The sequence below is a fragment of the Montipora capricornis genome, chromosome 10 (assembly GCF_036669925.1).
Source record: "Montipora capricornis isolate CH-2021 chromosome 10, ASM3666992v2, whole genome shotgun sequence".
Lineage (NCBI taxonomy): Eukaryota > Metazoa > Cnidaria > Anthozoa > Scleractinia > Acroporidae > Montipora > Montipora capricornis.
Genome location: NC_090892.1, coordinates 52,750,328 through 52,767,827, shown reverse-complemented (window position 1 = coordinate 52,767,827; position 17,500 = coordinate 52,750,328). Strand labels below are relative to the sequence as shown.

General features: G+C 40.7%; 1 long non-coding RNA gene across 8 annotated transcripts in view; it reads left to right on the top strand.

The window, feature by feature from the left end:
• Positions 1-17,500, top strand: part of LOC138019876 (uncharacterized) — a 30,366-nt gene that overhangs the window by 2,541 nt on the left and 10,325 nt on the right. For 2 of the 8 annotated variants that reach the window (XR_011126249.1, XR_011126248.1), the window contains exons 1-2: positions 11,640-11,799; positions 14,638-14,806. This is a non-coding gene — a long non-coding RNA (uncharacterized lncRNA). Of the gene's footprint in view, positions 1-873; positions 925-2,166; positions 2,207-11,639; positions 11,800-13,049; positions 13,185-13,709; positions 13,986-14,394; positions 14,534-14,637; positions 14,807-17,500 lie in introns of those variants that run through there. The other 6 variants (XR_011126255.1, XR_011126254.1, XR_011126253.1 and 3 more) reach the window with 6 other exon arrangements.

Below are 17,500 nucleotides of genomic sequence, written 5' to 3'. Positions count from 1 at the left end.
ACTCTGGGATAATCGATTTGAACTATATTTTTGATTGGCCGCTTGCGTAACAATGGCAGTCCGACAGGAAGTCGGTAAGTAATTCGGAAGCCCCAGAATTTGGAGGGAGATTCAAAATCTAAAACAAGTTTCAGTGCTGATTGATTTTTTCTACCTCAGAAATATATAAATCACAAAAATAATAAAACGACGAGGTTTGAATTATGTCATATACCGCACGGGAATTTTCCCACGCTGCTAAAACTGCTAAAAAGTGATTACTGTTGCTGTTGCGAAAGTACCGTGGGAAAACATTACATCAGTCTCTTTGAGGAGAAATCCGTGGAATAAGGTCTTGTCGAAGCCATTCAGCATTACGGAAACATCAACTTGTAGAAGAAGAGGACATTTGTGTCGTTTCCACAAAAAAAATTTGTCGATCGTGTTGCTTGCACGATGGCATTCTCATTGCATTCTGTACGGTGGAATATACGCTGAAACACCAAAAATACACTCACCGAAAGCGTCAGAGGTTTCATCTTTACTTGCTCTTACAGCAAGCCAATGATCATTTCTCCAGTTTCTTTGTGTGTAAGGCTAAAATTCTTGTTTCTCAAACACTTTCAACCCGCCATTTCTACTGTTAACGGTTTTCTCTTTTCTGCTTCCGTTTAAACTCAACCATACGTCATAAGACCGGAACCCACGTTTTCTGGGAAAATGGAGTCGATTATCCCAGAGTCTCTCCGGGCGCTCACCCGCTGGCCAAAAAGCCCGAGGACTCTGGGTACGAGATTGGCTATCATGCGGGAGGTCGCGGGTTCGAAAACCGGCCGGATCAACACTCAGGATCTTGAAATAACTGAGGAAAAAGTGCTGCCTTTATAATTTCAGCTGTCTTCTCGGACAAAGACTATAAACCGCACCGTAGGCACCGTCTCAAAAGTAAGTCCCTATATGGAACGTTAAAGAACCCCAAACACTAATCGAGAAGAGTAGGGGATGAAGTTCTCGGTGTTGTGGCTGACTTGTTTTCTCCAGCAGAAGTGACCGACTTGGCAGTGATATATGTCTCTAAAAAGTCTTATGGTGTATGAGGCCACCTAAGAAGAAATAGCCATAAATCAAAAAAGGACTTTGCCGAGTGCTGGAACATGTAGATGAAACCTTCACTTCCGCTTTCCTTCTCGTGCTTTGCTTAGCACCAGATAACACATAATGTAAACGTCTCTTGCATAAGCCAATTCCTTGAAAACCGCTGAAATAAGAGTCAATTTAAATCCGGTACATTTCTCTGGCAACGAAGGCACGCGGTTATGACAGCAAGAGAAAATGAGGGGACAGAGAAGGAGGCTCCCGGTCCAGCCCTTGGGATATGTCATGTCCACGAAAGCTATTTTTAGACGAGCGGAAGTCTTCCGAGACGTCCGCATGCAGGCCAACCTCGGTCTGATGTTTGAAAGAAAATAAATATTCATCAGCCTTCCACGTGCGCCATCATTTTCTCTTTTCACTAAGAACCTGAGAGCGAGGCAAGACTGCATGCGGACGTCTCAGAAGACAGACTTCCGCTAGAACAAAGACTTCCGCTCGTCTAAAAATAACTTTCGTGGACATAACATATCCCGGCCAACGCCTTGAGCCTCCCTCTCTGTCCCCTCATTTTCTCTTGATGGCAGTTAATCACAAAAAAACGGAACCTCAAGGCCTAGAGAGTACAACTTCGATTAATTATATTTGTAAAACGGCGTTTCACGACAAACGAGTTGTTTTTTGATGGGTTTTCTTACGAAAACAAAACAACCAATCGTTAGTCTGCTCCAGGCTCCCAGATAACGGGAAAGCGAATAGCGCGAAAAACAAGTGAGAGCTGGACCTTTCCTCGACCCCAGTTTCCACTAGCTTTTCGCCCGCAGTTTTCGCTCTTTCCCTTTCCCGACTATCTGGGAGCCCGGAACAGGCTAGCCAATCACAAGCCTTAAAGATTTAGAATGTTAGCTGGTGCAAACCCATTGGTATTTAAAAACTCGTCTCGAGGTATCATGGTAGTCCGTGAAAATGCCGTTGCTCAGACCTACTATGGGAGTTGTACGCTCTTGCATGCGAAAAGCTATTTACCTGTGCATTTACGCTGACTCTTGATGTCTGTCTTAACAAGTCTTCTCTCTTTCGTTTTCTTGCTCGAAGAAGGAAAAACAGGATCGCAACAGAAAAAAAGGCTGCTATGGTAAGGCTTACACTAATAGCAATGTAATCAACAGTCTCTAGCTTTGTTTCTTGACCTGCGTATCCAACAACAAAAAATAAAGTAATAAATAAAATGTAAATAAAAGGAAACTCCTTACCACAGAAGAGAAGGTTTTTATTTCATTTTTTTTATTTTCATTTCAAACCATCAGTACGGAAAAATGTTTAATTTATGTTCTTGATTAGGGAATGTGAACTCCGTTGAGGTACCGCCTTACCACCAAATCTGTAGTGAAAGAAATCCGTGTATTCTTATAAGATCCTACCTGGGGTTCCAGTTACCGAGTTTCTAAACTAGGGATATTCTTCGCCAAATGCCAACCTCTAAATTACCAAATGCTGGTATATTATTGCATTAAGACCCAGCTTTGTGTTCGGATTTGCGAGATGTTGTGAATCCTCACACAAAAATTTGCGGGCCCTCTTTTTGCCTACAGCGTGTAGTATGTCGCAAAATAAAGTCACCTTGCTCCTAAGCTGTTTTTTCATTAAGGCTTTGCAGTCCGTGTGCAATTCTTACCCTTTATGACAAACTTTATTTGTTCGTTGTTCCCTAAAACGCAAGTGTACGACGGTCCCTCGCTCTTCGTCGCCAGTGACTGCCACAATGACTTTCCATGCCGCGGCATCCGGATATTATTGCTACACCTTGACTTCTATCCTTTAGCTCTTTGTCGCCCTTTTTCCAGGATATGGACGTATTGTTACTTGACGAGCAATTGAAGTGCGCTAACCCACCCATCGCCCAGAATGCTATTGTCTTGAGCGACATGTACTTACAGAGCCCAGTTTTTCAATGCGCGGAATAATTATTGTATAGATAAAGATTTCGGAATTCCGACTGCACTGGTTAATGAATCGGTGACTGTCAATCAAAAGATCTCATGTGAAGTAGCAGTAGCGCCCTAATTGAAAGGCGGCACACGCTCTTCACAAAGGGTTTTGTCAACAAAGTCGTGTGCAAGAACATTCTCGTTCTTCTTATTATTTTTTTTGACATGTCACACTCGGAATGGTCTGAGTGCGGCAGCCAAATGTTTTCCCACAAAACATTCTTCTTTCTAAGCGTAGCCAAAGTGAAAATGCGGCGTGCGAAACACTTGCTTCTATTGTTGTCCTTTTTTACCGCTCGACCGGTAAAAGCAATTCATTAGATCAAGTCTTTTACTCGATCGGTTTAAGGGTAGTCTGCACTTTGGTCGAGAATTTTAAAGACAACACAGGTCTTTTCTATTCGTAAGACGGTTGGGAAAATAAAATAAAGGGCACTTCTGTTTGAAACCGAGCCGAGCCAAACAAAAAAGAAAAGGCAAGCGACGCGTAACATTGTTGTCCATTGTTTGTGTGAGATAATTATTCAAAATTCTATCCGTTTTAAATTGATCAAAACATATAAAAGGCCCACGCAGTTTCGAGTAATCAGTTGTTAAAAACCACTTGTAAGTAATATGTCTAAGCGTGCGAGACACCAGCCCGGCTTTTACGCATCATTATTCGATGACATTTCTGATGGTGGCCTCAGTCATAAATACCGACCCAAGCAAAAGCCCGTGCTATTGTTTTGGGAGGAGGAGTTTTGCATATTATTATTACTCGCGGGAGTTTCAAAATCAGTCAACCATTCTCCCGAACAGCCTCCGAAGGGGAAATTTGCGGAAGGTTGACGAGTGCGTTCAGAAAACTGCATTTCGATAGTACTTGTACGCGTCGTAAACCAGCGAAAATTTGCAGGAGCTTTCCTGACGCGCGGTACTAACTTTTCCATATGCTGGCCGTAAACTTAACCGATCAGGTCGTCGGAATATTCCGCTTAAAGTACAGCTTCCATACTACAAAGCTCCCAAAATAGTCGATTTTCAAAGCAAATTTGATAATACTTGTAGAGACCTTAAAAAACAAATTTTTGTTCAGAATCATTTATTGATCCTTCCTCTACAAATTCCATATGCTGGTACTTGGCCAGAGGAATTAATATGTCCGTGAAACAGAAAAACGTACGCGCTGGTGGCCGCTTATTGGCCGTATTCTTTGTTATTAAGCGCACCTTTCTCTAATCAATTTTGAATTTTAGCGCCGGCGCGCATAAAAAGTACCCGGATGTGTCGCGGCATTCTGGGCGATGCATCTGCGATAGTCAATATTTTTGCGTCTGAAAGACCATACAGAGAAACAGAAGAGAGGTGAATTTAAAACAATGGACAATTTTGAGTTGTACTTTCTGATAAAAAGAAACGTATGAAAACTGCGAACACGCGCGGCAATTCAATGCCTGAAGCACCGTATACGAGGAAAATATTATTATTTCCTCTCCAAATGCTTCCTTTTCTGCGCGGTAGGGAAATGATTTTTGGAAACAATGTTCTCGCAAAAATGTTTTCTCGTTCAGCGACCCTTTATTGCGATGTCATTAGAACTTTCCTCACTATGGTGGCCCGAAAGCCTTACTTCATATCGACCGCTGGTCAAAATGAACGAAGATTCGTGGTGTACGTTCCAAACCAAATCATATAAAACATGACTGAAATGTCAATCATAACTGTAACGAAATTAGTTTTTTTGCGTTTTGTTCATTTGGTGACATACTAATACTCACGCTCATATCAGCGAAGTCTCAGTGAACTTGAGAGTAAATTGCCCAACCAGTTTAATTTGTAGACGAAGCAAAAGCATGGTTCGTCTTGTCTGTGGAGATTGACCAAACTGGAACAATTCGTTACCATTTCGCCGCTCGATTCCATGCAGATCTGAAACGAATTATGCTAATTTTTGGTGCGTGTTTTCCTGATGTGTCTGTCATGAACGCTTGACGCTGCCATCTTAAGTAAACATACACTCTTTCAAATCTAATTGAATAGAAATGCTAGCTTAATTGTCAGTATCCTTCTCATTCTTTGTTACTTTCTAAGGGAACTTGTGTTCTCCCAAAATTAAAAAGGATACCGGAATAGATCAAGTTCGGTGTCGGCAGCGAGAAGTACTTCGGCACGACCGCGATAAAACGCACACAGCTGTAGCATTGTAAATCTCATGTGTTCGAGTTAAATTAAGGATTACTGTTACTCGTATTATCAGTTTGCACGCGCAATTTCTCAAAAGTATCTCGTTTCACAAGTGCGATTGCTTGGTCGGGGCGTGGTACTTATCTCGTCGCTTTTCAAGCAAGCATTAACTGTGACAGTCTCGTTGTGGTCCCTCAATCAGTTTGTTAGGACGTCTCTATTCTAAAAGTAACTTTGGCTTCTGCACTAGAGTTCTTGTTTTTACTACAGCTTTCAAACGTTCAACGGTAGCAACGGTTTTAGCCGGAACAAGTCACACGCAGCGTTGAGATTGACTGAAGTTTTTGCCAACTTTATCGGTTTCTACTTTTCACGATCAACCAAATACCGCTGCAAACATGAGTTGTAACAGTAAGACGCAAATTCGTAAAGTTAAACTAAAAAGTCTACATATTTGAGAAAGATGACTCGTGACTGGGAACATATTAAATAGATGTGGTTACATTTTCGATTTGTACAGAATGTGGTATTAGATTTCTCACCAATCACAAGCGCTTGTTATTCAATCGTAATGAATTTGGGAAAATTACACTTGACCGCCAAAACCGTGCAGTTTGCCGAAAGATCCAAAAACGGCACCAACTGTCTCCTGCAGTTCAAGCGTATCGAGATAAAGTAGTAATCTCTGAAATTTCCTGGAAAGAATGCAAGGTCATGCAATGTTTTTGAAATGAGGGTCAAAAAGGCAAGACGCTAAGTCGTGAATAGAGATATATTTACAGAGCTAATGAGTTCAAGCTGATCAGGGGCATGACGCTAAGGTTAAATATTTGTTGTTTAGAGACAAGCCGTCTCTAAGATTTAGAATTTACATTCCCAAAAAACTGTAGATGTTATAACTGAAACATCAACTAAGGAGACACGCGGCTTAAACCCTTCGCGCTTTTGGGTTACAATTTTCATTTGGCACTTATGGACTGAGTGTCAGTTATTATCTACGGGGAAACAAATAATACACTGGGAAGTTTGAGAAAGCTAAGTTTGACCTATAGATTTATGAATTGGAGATTATATCCCTAAGAATTTAAGGTCACCCCACTTTTCAGTTACAAAATCCAAACAGATGTAATTCCTATAGCTATTTTTTTCACTGTCAATATCATTCCATTGCAAGGAACTTCGAAATGGCCTTTAGCGCATTATGGTTGAATGTCGTTCATTGGGTCTATTCCATGAACAGGTAGTTGACAAACTGCAACGATTGAATAACGGTTACTTTGAAACTGTTAGGCTTGTGAGTGTATCACGGTTGGTCTGTCTCAATTTGAAAAAGAATCGTGCTGGACGACATTGCGGTACGCATTTTGAGTACCTTTCTTTTGCCATACTGTAATTAACGTGACGGAAATAACCTAATTTAATTGAAGCCAACTGGACATGTTTGGAAAGAGCTGAGATAGCTTTCTTGCCGAGACGGTTACCCGCGAGGCATTTTGTTCAGTTCTGTAGCTCTACTTGCCTAAGGCAACTCCAACAGTGAATCGTTCATTCTCTATTTATCTGATTCAATATCATTCCAGGCAATTCGGTTACAGGACACTTCATCCATACTCATCCACTCAGGGGCACCCAACGAGAATATCGTTCAAAACTATTCAAACATAACATTATTAAACGTATTTTGGTATTTAAACGGTAGATATAGGCATATTTTTCTGCCCTAGAAATTTTCATCTGTTCGGATTTCCTAGCTGAAAGTCTTGTGATCCGAAAATTATAGGGATCAAAACTTACGTTTTCGAAAATCTCAGCTAGAAAAAAGGCTCCCGAAAATTCTAGGTGACCTTTTTTAGGGTAAATGTCTGTTAAAAATGGGCAATTACACCATTTTTCAGATGTTCGAAAATCCTAGGACAGGCAGGCAAGCAAGAAATTTTACAACAAATGTTCCGAAAATTCTAGACCTCAAATCGCCTTCCGAACAAATATTTTCCGAAAATTGTCGTTGGGTGCCCCTAATCCCCTTCATCCAACGAGAGCAACGAGAAGGAGATCGAAAAATCGCGAAGATTGTCTGATGGTTGCGCAAGGTGCGTTGTAAATTTGAAGTGATGTCTTTGGTTGTATCATCCTTCACCCCCCTGACCGTCGAAACGCGAAGCAGAATTGCAGGACTCAATTTTAAATTTAACTTTTTCTAGTTCGTTGCTGTGGCTGCGGAATGTGGGAGAGCAGAATCCATAAACATGACCGCTTTCAATCACCTGAGGAGGTAATTGCACAGTCTGACCTGGTCGATACTTCTGCATGGATACACAACAACAACAGAAGCTTGTCTTACCTTGCGCAAGGCTTCTGGCAAAAATGATGACATTGGCAACAATCACTGCAGCCAATAAAAATGTTTTTCCCATGCTGCAGGATTATTGTAACTTCTACGCTTGCGTTAGGGAGGTGTGTCAGTTAGCGAATATTTACGGTGCCCAGTAAGGGAAATGCGATGCAAAATACATTTTGTAACTACCACTGCCACTTAATTATCTAGCACTGCTACTTATTATCTAGCACTGTCGCTTAATTATCTAGCACTGCTACTTATTATCTAGCACTGTCGCTTAATTATCTAGCACTGCTATAGTTACTTAGCATCTAGCACTGCCACTTACTATCTAGCACTGCTACTTACTATCTAGCACATAAAAGCTAACCTTAGGCCTAATTAGGCCTAGATAATAGATAATAGGTGACTCTCTGACTTGGAAGGCGTGATAGAGTAGAGCCTTATCGACCGCCCTTTGAACTGCCTGGGATACGGCAGAGGCAATTGACCTTGAAAGTTCATCCGACATGTTTGTGTTTTCCCGCGCAATAGATGGCCGTGTGACCAACGAACTCGTTGACCCCCATATTCATTGCTGGAAAATAGTTAGAAGGCTGAGTTGAACCTCTTTGTAAAAATTAAAAAACAAGTAGGGAAGATTTAGATCATTCATTTCATTCCCAGGCCTTTGTCGCCAAAAAGAGGGCGCCTGGTAACGGGAGTTGCAAAGGTCCAATCACAGACAAAATCAAGAGCGTTCAAAACATGATGTGTTTGATTAGCTTTTGATCGGCTATTTAGAATGCGATCGGCCACAGTGCTGAGAATTATGTACAGGTAAAATAAAATTAAAGCAAGTTCCTCCTGTTTCTGCGCTCTCTCTCATACCAGACCATATCAGATTTGTCTCTGGCAGTGCGGAGTCTTCTCCCTTCTCCACTTTCCTAGCATTAATTTCCTACTGATAAGAGAATCGTGTTTCCTCACGAACGCAGTATCAAATACATATTATTGTTGGTGCCAGTAGATACAGCCAATTCTATGTCATTAGGAGGTTTGCAAGCGCCAGAGGCTTCCAGACGGGTCTGCATGGGACAAGCTCCCATTCCGGCAGAAAAATTGTGCATGAAACTCCCAGAAATCAATTTCTAGCGTTTCTTACACCAAAAAAAAAGAGAGAGACAAATAACCCCTTCCGTTCACTTAAAAATGAAAAAAAAAATCATGATTTCCGGTCACTGTATCCACACTCACGGTCACGTTATTGTTGCCTTACTCCAGTGACTAAACCACATCCTCAAAAAATTAGTACCATCAAAAGGATGCCACTGTATTTTCACTTGAAGTCGCTACCGGTATGCTAGTGTACTCCGGGTGATCTTTGTGGTATATAGCAAAGTATGGAGAGGATGTGGGTGGAGTAAAAACTTTTCTTTCAACCTTAACTATTGAGTCTTAAAATCTGGTAAGATCATTCCGCAAAGATTCTTTTGAAATGATGTTCGTGCATGTGCCTGTCAGGATCGTGACGAATATGATCTATGAGCTTAAGCTGGCCTTAAACTTTCCGGTCGACGGGATAGATCTACATTCGCTCCGGAGCATTTTTCACTTTGGCAAACAGTGTTTCAACCTGTGCTAATCACTTGCCAGCAATAAGAATTAGGGGTTTTTGATGGCTTTCCTTTTTTGTATGATAACTTATAACGTTACGATATTGAGTGCTTTTATATGGAATATGAAGATATAAAATGAACATTTACATCACTGACAGTATACAGCTGTGTAGAGAAAGTTCGTCCAAAAGAAGCATAAAAGCGTGTGCGACAATGCCGAAAGGCATTATGGTAAACTGTCAGTTTGAGTCAACGAGAACATGACGGCAATGCTATCGAAATACATGCTCACGCTGTGTTACTGACATTGAGATATGCGTGAGTTTCATTAATTAAGTTAAATGATGCTGGCCATGGATTAGTGACAAAGGGTTAGGATTCACAGAGAAAACAAGATTCTGTCGACTTTTACCTTACTTATTTTATATCATGTTTCGCAGAGAAAGTTTGAAAAAATGTACCAAATATCATGGCGCAAGTGCAGAGCCATCGTTTTTGCTAATGAGCCCTTTTGTTTTTGGACGTGTTTTGGTAGCGTGATGGCGGGAGAGAGCTTCAACCTAATTCTGCGCGTATTGCCACTTCATCAACGCTATATCCTAAGAACTCTTTCATCCAAATAGTTTGCCATCGTAAGTCCTCACTGTACGGTCGTGGCATCGATCGTTCGCTTCACATTGAATACTGTCCCATACTACCTTTCGGCATTGTCGCGAACGCTCTTTAGCCTCGGCTACACGTTCAAACATTGTTATAAATATTTGTTGGGTCAAAAATGTTAGAACGTGTAGCATGCATGTCTGACGACGTTTGTTCAACACTTTTTGTTGGAAGAATGTTTTGATTTCGATGGAACATTTTCTTCAACACTTGAAACGAAACCTTACAGCGTGTCATAACTAACTTCCGGTTTCACTTTATCTAGTGTTTATTTATATGGGGAAAAGTGATAAAAGGTAGATCAGTAGCAATTGTTTACCACCCTTTCAGGTAATGTTGCCTTGTTCTTTGTCAACGGCCAGTCATGGAGAGCAACCTCATTCGTTAAATGAAGGCACAAGGTGAAATGTCTTTCATTAATGAACACTGTATGTACTTGTATACGATATAAAAATGTAATATTATTATGAAATTGAACTCTGTTGGACTCGGTCGGTAGCGGGGGTCACCTTTCCAATGCTATAGTCCTTCCATTCTACAGATGAACAACCAAAATGTCATTCGCCTTTTTAAACATGACATAAAACCTTTGTACACTGCAGTTATGTGTGACGCAATTCAACACAGTAAGAGACAGTTTCTTTGAGAATAACCTAATATATATCATCTATGCTAGCTGTAAGGTTTGAAAGCGATAACTTGGCGACTACCAACAAAGTCGCGCAACGGTAAGAAAATACAATGTCTAAAAGGCGGGGGATTTCCGTTCCAAACTCAACTTTTTTAGAGCTGCTGGAACAACATGCAAACCACAGAAACCAGCATCAAACACTACAGTCTACAGTAAGACAGGAAAAATGAAAATGGCCAAATATTAATAACACACGAGATTCCAGACGAACACAATGACCGTTTGTCGGCCAGCACATGTACGTACCTTGAGAATTTGAATTTGAGCTCGATGTGGAGGTCGAGGTCGAGCTTGAGGTGGAGCTTGAACTGGTTGAAGTGACTCCCTGACTTGGAAGACGTGATAGAGCCTCATCGACCGCCCTTTGAACTGCCTGGGATACGGCATCCGACATGTTTGTGTTTTCCCGCGCAATAGATGGTCGTGTGACTTGTCACATGTACTCGCTCGCATCGATTAGACATTTCTTGGCCAAGCTCCTGCCAAAATGCTCAATATATTGTTTTTACTTTTAGTAGAACTGAAACAAGTTCAACAGCTTTGCTTCTTTAGCTGAGTTTGCGGGTTAACTGGATCAGGAAGTGTACCGCAATCTCCAATTTTAGTAAAATTTTTACAATTAAAACAGGGGCACCCAACGAGAATATAGTTCAAAACTACTTAAACATAGCATTGTTTAACCTATTTTAGTATTTTAACTGTAGATATAGCCATATTTTTATCCCCTGAAAATTTTTCATCTGTTCGGATTTCCTAGCTGAAAGTCTAGTGGTCCGAAACTTTTAGGGATCAAAACTTACGTTTTCGAAAATTTTAGCCAGAAAAAAGGCTCCCGAAAATTCTAGGTGACCTTTTTGAGATAAAAATCCGTTTAAAGTGGGCAATTATACCATTTTTTAGATGTTCGAAAATCCTAGGACAGGCAGGCAAGCAATAAATTTTACAACAAATGTTCCGAAAATTCTAGATCTCAAATCGTCTTCCGAACAGATATTTTCCGAAAATTGACGTTGGGTGCCCCTGTTAAAATTCCATGGATATTTCATAATTCATAATAACATTTGTTTGGTTTTGCACGAGCTCATCACGACGTAATCACCTACTCTGTCACTTACATTGAGGTTGTCCTGTCTATGTAATGAAATTAAACACACTGAGGAGCATTCACCATTCGTTGAACTGACAAGCGACCTAACGCAAGCGTGGAAGTCACAATAATCCTGCAGCATGGGCAATCGTTTTTATTGGTTGCAGTGATTGTTATCAATGTCATCATTCTTGCCCAAGGTAAGATAAACTTCTGTTGTTGGTTTCGTATCCATGCAGAAGGATCGTGCAGGTCACACGGTGCAATGCCGCTCTTCAGTTCGGTGATTGAAAACGAGAGCAATAACTTCGCTTATTTATGATATAAATTCTGCTCTCGTACATTCAGTTAAAACAACAGACTTGAAACATTTGAATTTGAAATTGAGTCCTGCAATTCTGCTTCGTCTCACGATAATTGCAATTCAAGAAAAGGCGTCGCCTCAAATTATCACGTACTTTTCGCAATCGTCAGACAATCACAATGTTTCAGTCTCCTTCTCGGTGCACAATATGGTCCTTCAATTGGTTAGAATGCGTTCAAAGCTGCAGAGCTGAGCAAAATGCCTCGCAGACAACCCTTTTGGCAAGCAAGGAAGCTACAGCTCAGCTCTTCAGTCTCAGAGTGCGGCAAAGAAATGTACTCAAAGGCGTCTCGCACGCCGTCCAGCACGATTACTTTTCCTCTTTTAATTAAGCTGGGAACCACTGAACAATATTGCGTTTGTGAAGCTATCGCAGCTGTTGCCGTAATCACAGCTTGTCATCCCCCCATTTGTGCAATAGCACTCAACGAAAGAAATTCAACTAAAAGACTCAGACCGTCGGTCATTTCTAAGTTCCTTGCTATGGATATTGACCGAAAAATATACTGCTAGAACAATTGGAACTCTTCCGAGGTTTTCCGATTTGGTGGCTGAAAATTGATTGGAGTGACCTACAATTTTAAGGAAATATAATCTTCAATTCAGAAATTCATGGGCAGAAATCAATTTGAAATGAGGGCCAAGAAAAGAGGCTTAAATCGTCAACAGACGATACGCTAATGAGCTTAAACTGATCTGGGGAATGAATCTCCGGTGAAATATTTGTTGTGGAGAGTCAAAGCGTCTGAGATTTTCAGAATTTACCTCTTAAAATGCTGTAGATGTTATAACTGAAAGGTAACTATATGAGATACGCAACCGATCCAAACGTAATTCCTTTATGCTTGTGGGTTATTTTGGAAATATTTTGGCACTCTTGGAGAGGGTCAGCCAGCAGGCAACTTTCACCTATCGATTTCAACGGCACTTCTTCATCTCCATATACTCTGAATAGTAGGAGACACGTGATCTCGTTTTTGGATCTTTTCGCCAAATTAAAGTTTCAGTAATCAAGTATAATTTCCCACTTATGATTTAATTAATGAAGCTCTTGATGATTGATTAGAAATGTACGAATCAAATGTATGGGAGATTTTCACTTGACGTCACAGCCACCAGATCCACCATGCTGGTGGACGAAAACAAAAGATCTGTCATTAACTTCTTTTGTTCATCCACCAAAAGTCGTACATTTCTCTATTGCTATTGGCGTCCCTTGAGGTTGGTTGAAAACGTGCTATACCTACAGCTTAAAATAACATCATGTCGGCTTGGGGGCCGTATGTTTTCTGCCCTCTAAGTTGAACTCTACTGTAACTTTCAGCAATTTGCGGCATTGAAGCTATCAAACTTTTTCGAATTGTTTGGCTTTTTACTGCCACCTGCAATCATGTTTGCAGGGACAGTTGGTTGACCGTTAAAAGCAGAAAACCGATAATAGTGGACCGACATCATGGCGCTGTGTGTGACCCATGAAACCCTTCATCATACAAAGACTGTGAAACAAAACCAAACCGTTGCTACCGTTGAACTTTCAGCGTCTGCAACTGCCAAGTTTGAAAGATACAGTGAAACAAGGAGGCAAAGTTACTTGTAAAAAACACGAAGTTGAAAGAAGGGTTTCAAAGAGTGCCTGACCAAAAGAGGCGTCCAAACAAACTAATCAAGGAGGCTGTCGCTGTTTATGTTTGCTCAAATTGAAAACGGAGATTACTTCGCGCCGACTTCAGCAAATCAAACACAAGTAGATTAAAACATTTCTTCAAAAAGATGAGCCGAGGATCAATAGCACTGGTGAAACCAGATGCTAGAGAAATTACTGGTGAAAATCGATAACACGTGTATCACTTCTCCTTTATTCTACTCGATCCCAAGCGATTCACAAGACCTTACAATGATACAGCCGTTTGTGTTGCCGTCGTGAGGCCAAAGTATTCTCTCGGCTGACATGATCATGACAGTGCCCAATCTAAATCCAGTATCCTTTTTCGGGAAAAAAACAAGTCACTTTGGAGAGTACTGGTACGACACAAGCTGTTGTTTCTATTCAAGTAGATTTGAAAGAGTATATGTTTACTTATTAGATGGTAAACTGAAGCGTTCTTTACAGACACATCGGGAAAGCGCGCGCCAAACATTCTAGGCATAATTCTTTCCGGATCTGTAAGGAATAATTGTGTTAGTTTGGTCGAAAATACTCCACGGAGAAGATAATCCTGGCCCAGTTTGCCTCGTCCACAATATGGTTGTGCAATTTACTCATAAATTCGCTGAGTTCTGACTGTTTCTGCAAAGAGAGTGAGTGATACTCGTGACCTATGAACATTTATGGCACCCAATGAACAAAACGCGAAAAAAAGCTGAAATATTCGTTACATTTTTTGATTGACATGTCAGTCTTGTTTTTTTTTAATATGATGTGGATGACTGAACTTGATTTTTACGTTACCACGGCTACAAAAGTAGCCTTCGCTGAGATTCTGTATATAGCTGAGCGTACCGAGGGCCATGATGGTATGAAAGAACTTGATCTTTTACCACGAATCAATCGCTTCCCAGAAGTACTTTCTGTGCGTCTAAGTCAATTGTTGTAACGCAATTTTCCTCTTTTGCGGTGCTTTAAGCCCTTGAGTTGCGCATGTTCGCTGTCGTCATTTCTTTCTCTCTTTTTCAGTGATAGATAGCCAATGAATCACACCATTCTCTCTCTTTGGCGTGCGTGACCAAGTATTTACAAGAATATTAACAATTGATGTCTACGTGTGCTTGTCCGATGCATTCCGCTGGAGCAACGTTCTTGTTTTGCGGAATCTTTGTTCAGCATCTTCCATGCGTCGTATGCGGTATGTTTATTATTTTGAAAGAAATCACAAAGAGGCGGCGTCTCTTGCCTAGATCCCCAGTCGGTTTACGTTTAGTGCCCTCGCGATATTTTTTGCCGGCAATGTGTCCAAGGTTGTTGGCTTGTAATTTTTGGTCGAATCCGGGAAAAGTTACAATCGATATATCTATTAAAGTGTAACTTTACTTGCTCATTTTACTCCTGTGTAATCCATAGTAATGGAATCTATGCCCAGGGTGGAAACCTTTCTCCAACGTTACAGGAACGACTGTTGTCTAGTCGCCGGTATTAAACTACATGCTGTAGCTTGTAGAACGAACAAATATCGTAGCTATATATATCTGTAGAAGATGTTAATTTGATTCATAAGAGTCAACACATCCACGTTACTTAACTTTTCTTACTAACTATAGTCAGAATACATTGGACGTTGTTTTTATCGAAAACAGCAATTTCTTCAAGGGTTCCATTAAGCATATTCATATTCACTGACGAGCAATTCTGCAGTTAAACTTGAGATAGTTTTATCGATCGGCTTGTGAAGAAGGAGCTCACCGGGAGGGAGGAATAATAGGCAGGAAAACACCATTTCATAACTTCATGCATGCTGTGGCCCTTCTTCATAAGTGATTGTTTTCAAATTTATTATATTCGTTATTGTTATCGGCAGTAAGTAAGTAAGTAAGTAAGTTTTAATATAGCAGGGTGTGCAGGTATTCCACTAAACCGGCCTGCTATTACGACCGCGTACAAGTTTCCACCAGATCGATGTGATTTGTTAACGATGCATTGATTTATTTCTCGTGCTATTTTCGGGAAATATTTTTTTCATTCAGTCGTTAGCCTGGAGACGCTCAGCCGAACTTGTAGCATTCCGCGAAATAAGCTATTGTTTAATGAAACCGTTTTCAAACGACTATGTGAATAAGTATAATAAAAAAACTAGGATGGGAGAGCTGGATAAGTGCCATCTGGAACAGCTTCAGAACCGGCTTTGATGGCCTGTGTTGACCTTTACTGGTAATCTTCAAATGGCTTTTGTATAAGCCGCTTACGTCACAGCCGATTATCGTGGAGAAATCAATGCAATTGGGATTTCCTTTATTGAAAAAAAATTGACTCATTTTGGACGACGCTAGAATGTGGAGCTTAATTAAGGCCTAGTTTATACGTCGCGCTATCGTCGAATTTAATTCAAACGAATTTAATTCCAGGTCCTACTTTAACATAAATTCGACGATAAAGCGACATCTAAAACGAGTTCAATTCGTCAATTTAATTCGTCCTAGACGCTTTATCCGTCTTAAGAGGACGGATAAAATATCTTTAATTAAAGCGTCATCAGTTTATCCGTCGCACCAGCGTCGCGTCGAATGAAATGTATACTGTAACGTATACTTCCGGTCACATGACTTATTGGCGCCTTCGTTGGAGTTGGGAGCGGCCATATTTGTATGTACTGTGTTCTGTTACTTAAAAAACATGATATGGTGGCAGCGGTAAAAGAGTGATAATGAAACAATCAAGCCCGTTGAGTTTGGAAGGAAATACTAGTGAAAGTTGGAAGCAGCGTTTTGAGCTGTACTTGAAGGCAACCGAGGCTGATCGGAAGGATGAAGAAAACCAAGTTGCTATTCTGCGCCATTAATATTGTATCGGGGAGGATGGTCTTGAGGTGTTTAACACCTTTGAATTTGAGCGGGAGGAGGATAAGAAAAAGATTGATGTGGTGCTGACGAAATTTGATGATTGTTGTAGTCCTCGGAAGAATACTTTGTTCGAACGGTTTAAGTTTTGGAATCGGAGTCAACAGGAGGGAGAAACTGTAGGTCAATTCGTCACAGATCTCAAGAGAATGACCAAGAACTGTGAGTACACTGAATCTACTGATACAATGGTCCGGGATCGTCTAGTGTTTGGAATTCGAGATGCGAAAGGTGCATTTTTTTTGTCTCAGTATTTTCATCTGAGCCAGAATTTTCTACTAATGATCATGTTCACCACTCATATACCGATGAAACCATTCAAGATTTTAGCTGTACTGAAGCAGATGTTGAGAAGTTGCTGTTGGGTTTAAATACCAATAAAGCTTGTGGACCTGATGGAATAACAGCACGTATGCTTAGAGAATCAGCATCGACAATTGCACCATCCTTATCAAAGATATTCAACATTTCTCTAAAGTTAGGCAAACTACCCAGTGAATGGAAATCGGCAAACATTACGCCAGTATTTATTAAAAAAGGGAGTAAAAGAGACTGTAACTAACTACCGACCAATTTCCTTAACATGCCTTGTGGTTAAAGTGCTCGAGAAACTTATCGCAAAGCACATTTCAGTCTTCGTTGATCAGCATAATCTATTAAGTGTCCACCAATATGGTTTTAGAGCGAGATTATCATGCACATCTCAGCTGATTCATCTGTTCCATACCTGGGCCTCAGCGTTAGACAATGGAAAAACCACTGACGTTGTGTTTTTAGACTTTGCGAAGTCCTTTGATTCGGTTACTCACAAACGTTTTATTCATAGAGTCAGTCAATATGGTATACAAGGTCACATTCTACATTGGCTGTGTGACTTCCTTTCAAATAGACGCCAGCGGGTCGTTATTGACGGTTCCACCTCCAGCTGGGCTACAGTACTCTCAGGGGTTCCCCAAGGGAGTATTCTATATTCCTTGTTCCAGTGATAT